Source organism: Neopsephotus bourkii, unplaced genomic scaffold (assembly GCF_033783945.1).
Source record: "Neopsephotus bourkii isolate Nb327-2 ecotype Australia unplaced genomic scaffold, CSIRO-AGI_Nbou_v1 NB_266, whole genome shotgun sequence".
Classification (NCBI taxonomy): domain Eukaryota; kingdom Metazoa; phylum Chordata; class Aves; order Psittaciformes; family Psittacidae; genus Neopsephotus; species Neopsephotus bourkii.
Genome location: NW_026900775.1, coordinates 1,155,040 through 1,160,733, shown reverse-complemented (window position 1 = coordinate 1,160,733; position 5,694 = coordinate 1,155,040).

Below are 5,694 nucleotides of genomic sequence, written 5' to 3'. Positions count from 1 at the left end.
CCTGAAAGTAAAAGGAAAAAATCAATGTCAGACTATGTTCTGTAAAACCACAGTGCTTGTTTCCTTCAGCTGTACCTCACCATGCTCACTCCCTGACTTTGCATACGAAGCTGGATTCGAATCTCAAGCCTTTGGGGAGCTTGTCTGTATTTGGAAATGTTGTGTTGTTCCTAGCAGTAATCATAATGGCACTTTGCTCTTGTATACCATAGAGCATTACATCTTGCTGTAGATACCAGAACTAATTACTCCTTATGCACTCCCATGCAGCATGTTTGACCCTTTGTTTTGTGCAACATTTCCTCTAGTCTTAGTATCATAAACAGAACTATTGGGAAACACATTAGAAGGCATTTTTCTACTGAACTAATTGATCATGTATTAATGAAGGAAGCTAATGTCAGCATTGCTCTTCCCTCATTACCCATTTTTTCAGTGCCAACATTCAGCAATGTCAGAAATGTTTCCTTTAAATCCAAATTAAGTTAAAAAGCAAGCAGATAAATTTCCTGTATTCTTTATAATTTCACTGAATTATTTTTCATTAATTTTTTCCATAATTGTCACTTTGTCCATTTTTAGAATTTTGACTACCCCTTTACTGTGGATCCCAAGAGTTCTTTGCTTTAGGCTCTATCATTGCCTGCAGCAATATTAGGGATGACTATGACCACTGCCTCAGAAACATTTTTATTCCAAACAAACATTCAATAGAACAAATTGCAATGAATTAAAGTGAAAATTAACATCACTGAAAAAGGGCATACATTCAACACGAGCATCAGACTCAGTCTGATTCCTCATATCCATGTTTTTTATTAGACGTGTCAAGAGAGGAGATGGAACTCGGCGGTGCAAATACTTGTGATTAAGCTCTAAATTGGATGCTCTGGATGCCTGGGTGTGATTTTCAGGTCTATCATTTGATTTCAGTCATTCGCTGGACCATTTGGTTCTCAGGTCACCTGCAGGGAATAAATCAAGTATCCATAAATACTTAGATCTTGGAAAATCTGCTGGTGCCTGTGTTTTTACTAAGTAATTCCCAGCAAGTCAACTCTGTGCTGTCTCCAAAGCCACCAGCACTTTTGCCGGGGCTCAGTGCATGATTTCCAGGTCTGCCCAGGAGCTAGCAACAAAGCTTTGTTCCATCTCGCATCCCTTGGGGGCTCAGTATGATAAGCACACTCAGAATGTGCCTAACACAATGTTCTAACACTGTTCCTCAGCATAAAGCAGAACAAATGATAGGCATTTTTCTACAAGATACCAGGAGAAGGAGGCAGAAGATGAGGATGCAGATGAGGAGGAGGAGGAGGTAACACCTGCATTTATAAAAGGTGCAGAAAGGTATGCAAAACTCTTAAAAGGCTGGGAGGAGCTGGAATTTCTTGCGGTTCCATCCTGGAGTGGGGATCCCTCCAGGGCCTGTTTATACAGTTTATCCAGTGGGTGCTTACTTTAAAATGGTTAGACAGGTAAAGTACCAAGAAGCAAGTTGATCTATCCATAGCTAATTCTTTTTCATAAGTCTTATTTCTCTGAACCAAAATATTCCTTTATTTGTGTTAGTTACCAGCGGCTAACCTCTATCCAGAATCACCATATCTGGCTGCAGGTTAAGCACCATTACACTAGAGATGTGGGACTGAATTTGGTCATGATGAGGAAGGTAGGTAATAGCTGCACTTGTGATTTCCAATATTATTATGCCAGAGATCCTGTAGAGCACTGCTGTGCTGAAGGCACCAGGATGATCTACAAGTAGTATGTCACATTTTGTTCTTGTGTCTAGTGTGATATGTAGGGACTTCATTATGCTTTAAATTTTCTTCACCATTATATAGCAGTTTTATATAACATGGGGGTACACTGGAGATGCAGAAAGATTTCCCCTACTGAAGAAATGCTCTCAATATCCTGCCATTATTACAGAAAATGATTTAGAGAAAAAAAATCTTGTCTTACCATTGCTTTATAACAACTTGGATGCTGAAACTTGTTGAAAATACCTAATTAAAGAGAGCAGAAAAGGGCAATGAATAAATTATTCCTGTAGTTTTAGGGAGTCAGAAAATAATCAGTTCCAAATTAGGAACTTCTCTTTTGTATAATTTTATAATTATAAGGGAGTCTCACACCAGCCTGCCCCTGGCATCAACTTTGCCTGCTACTTCATCACTTATGCTTTAATGCTGTCTTTTCTTTCCTATGCCAAACAGCCAGGGATATTTCTTACTTTGAAAGACAATCAGCATAAGCTAGTAAGAGGACAGCAGCAAATTTCTCAGAAATAATGAGCAGCGAATTTATGCTTTGTCTAGGCCCTGCGGTGCCTGAATGATGCTTTCAAGCTCTTTGCTTTTGTATGGATTTTTATATGTTGTTTCACTAAACAACTCATCCCAGTTACTCCAGAGGAGCTATTATGTTCTGTTACCTGTGCAAGTGCATGAACCATATGCAAAAACATATGTATGCGTGAGATTGCATAGCTCCTCTTCCAAAATCTGGTCAGTTTTGTTCCTTTTTCTATGGAATTTTCCATCCCTGGATCCCTTTCTTCTAATCATAAGCTCCAACATTTCAACTTCAAGTGCCCCTTCCTCTCAGGTCTCTGTTCACCCTCCATGCAGTAACTACTGCTTTTCTCCATCACAAGTGCCAGGCTCATTGCGTCTTGGATTTGTTTCTGCATCTGGAACAGGAAGCCCAAATTGTGACCCGGTCTATGCTGTTGTGAGCAGAGCTGGCTGGAAAAGTGAGATCTGATGCCAAAAAAGACAAATCATTGGTCCTTTGGTGTTCAATATCTACACAAAGGCTTAAAATCAGATGAGGAAAGGAAGTTTCCATAGAAAGCTTAGAGTTGCTTTTGCTTGATACTTTGAAGTGTTTTATACACCATTTGTCTTTGCTACCATGGCTTGGAAATTTCTGAGTTATATCCAAGTGATCTATGAGGCCTTCCAAATATGACAGAGCAAAGTGACTCAAACAGAATGCTTACAGTAAAACCAAATGTTTCACTTTGCATTAAAAATTAACCAGGACTACATATATTAAACTGTAGAAATGCCTTTTTAAAAGGTTTAGGTAAGTGTTTGTCAGTATTACTGTGTCTAACCCTTGAATTTTTACAGTCCTGTGGACAATATGTTGATCCACAAAATCCAGGTTGTGCCATTGGAGCAAACTGTAAGTACTTCGGAAATTAATGGTTGTATACCAGATGCATTAGTCCCAACTGCAAACCAGTTCTGATTGGTAAATGCAGCTCACTTTTTATCATTAAGTGACCGTTGAATGGATTTAAATCATCAGCTGAAAGCAGTTCAGAAAACAACTCATTTTCAAAATGTGCTTGCCAAATGCCCATACACATAACCAGGTTAAAGAGGGGCAAATATGTATGAGATGAATGTTACTTGTATTAGGGCAAAACGTGGAGGTCCTGGAAGATCAAGACCCCTTTCTGTGCATAATGAGACAGTGTCTTAAGAACATAAGACATTCACAAATAAGGAAAGTCTTTTGAAGCTGGGAAAACAGCTGCTTTCAGAGTATGGAATGAGCTTTGCAGGCTTCACAGTTGTCTGGCAGGAGAGCTGGGAAGACAATTCCAAGGCTCCTAAATTTCCAAGTTAGTGACTTGCCATCCAGAACACAAATATTAGTATTATTACTGTACCAGTGATGTATTACTGCCTTTTGTTTGCTGCAGTGCACATATGGTGATAAGGACTTTCCTAAGAAATTAGTGGAGTGGAATTTTGGTGTGGGAGGTTAAAAGTCTGCATCTGCGTGGTCCAGACAGTGGCTCCTTCACCAGTCTTCCTCCAGAGACATTGCGTGAGTAGATGAAAAGAGAGTGGTTTATGAAAAACTCAATTATATACTCTGCTGGTCCAGATGTTATGAGGTAACCAGTTTAAAATTGCTGGATTTTGGTGGGGTTTTGTGTGGTTTTATTTGTGTGGGGGTTCTTCTGGTTGTTTTTTTGGTTTGGTTTGGGTTTTGGTTGTTGGTTTTGTTTTTAATTTCCCTTGATCATGTCTGAATTAGAATCATAGAATAGTTAGGGTTGGAAAGGACCTTAAGATCATCCAGTTCCAACCTCCCTGCCATGGGCAGGAACACCTCACACTAAACCATGTCACCCTGTCCAACCTGGCCTTGAACACTGCCAGGGATGGAGCATTCACAACCTCTCTGGGCGAGTTAAATGAATACTAGCCACTATTATCAGGCCCTGGCAGTGCTGTAAGCTTAAATGTAAAGAAGACAGAGCTGATTATTATTCCTTTTGGGGGCTACCCTGTGGCCTGCAGGCATTCACAACCTCCTTGGGCAAGCTATTCCAGTGCCTCACCACCGTAACAGGAAAGAATTTCTTCCTTATATCCAGTCTAAACTTACCCTGTTTAAGTTTTAACCCATTACCCCTTGTCCTGTCACTACAGTTCCTAATGAAGAGTCCTTCCCCAGCATCCCTATAGACCCCCTTCAGATACTGGAAGGCTGCTCTGAGGTCTCCACGCAGCCTTCTCTTCTCCAGGCTGAACAGCCCCAACTTTCTCAGCCTGTCTTCAGTTCTTTTAAGTTATGGTCACGTGCTTGTCACATCCTCAGCTAGGAATTATGTGTGCTTTCAGGCTTTCCAGCCTTCAAGCCCAGGAAAAAAAAGCTGAATTCGATTTTTCAGATTTAAGAACCAAAGGTTTTATGAGAAATAAGAAAAAAATACTGATACTGTCTCATAATTGGGAAAAATTGCCACTGCTGAAAGGCCTGGAGTGATAATCATCATGCACACTGGGATGTTTTGACTTAAGTGTTGAGATGTAGTCAGAGAAGACCGTTAAGCTATTCAGACATTTGTTGTACATACAATCCTAGAATCCCAGACTGGTTTGGGTTGGAAGGGACCTTAAAGCTCATCCAGCTCCAACCGCCTGCCATGAGTAGGGACATCTTCCACTAGAGCAGGTTACTTAAAACCCTTTCCAACCTGGCCTTGAACACTGCCAGGAATGGGGCAACCTGTTCCAGGGCATCACCACCCTCCTAGTAAAACACTTCTTTCTTATATCTGATCTAAATCTCTTGTCTTTCAGTTTACAGGTGTTACCCCTTATCCTATCACTACATGTCTTTGTAAAACTAGTTTCTAGACTCCATCCAATGTATTGCCTAGACCTCCATTAGAGAAGGTTAAACCCCTAGCCAATATATATACATTTAATTACATGAGCACATTAAATATATAAATTCTCAACTGTACTTGTATGAGAAATGAGGAATTGATGACAATGGTTGAGGTGTTCAGAAGTGATCATGACAGCCTAAATCCTTTGCAAAATCAAAATATAAATAGTTTCTACCTACAAATAGGAACTGGTTCCTCTGACTCTTAATGTCACTGAGTAATGACTGTAGCAATGAAGAATGTGTTGTGTTTAATCTGTCTTGAGCTTTGTCAACAGTGGGCTTAATTAAGATCTGGTGACAGAGCCTCTCACTGGAAGCAGTATAGCAGTCAGAAAGAGCACGGTTTAGCACCCCTGAATGGATGTGTCAATCTGGCATATTCCTGTGCATAACAGAAACACATTTATCCTGGAAATAACTGAGTGCTAATGAAAACGGATCCCAATATGTGTTTAAGGTTATTTTTCAGAGTCAAAACATATT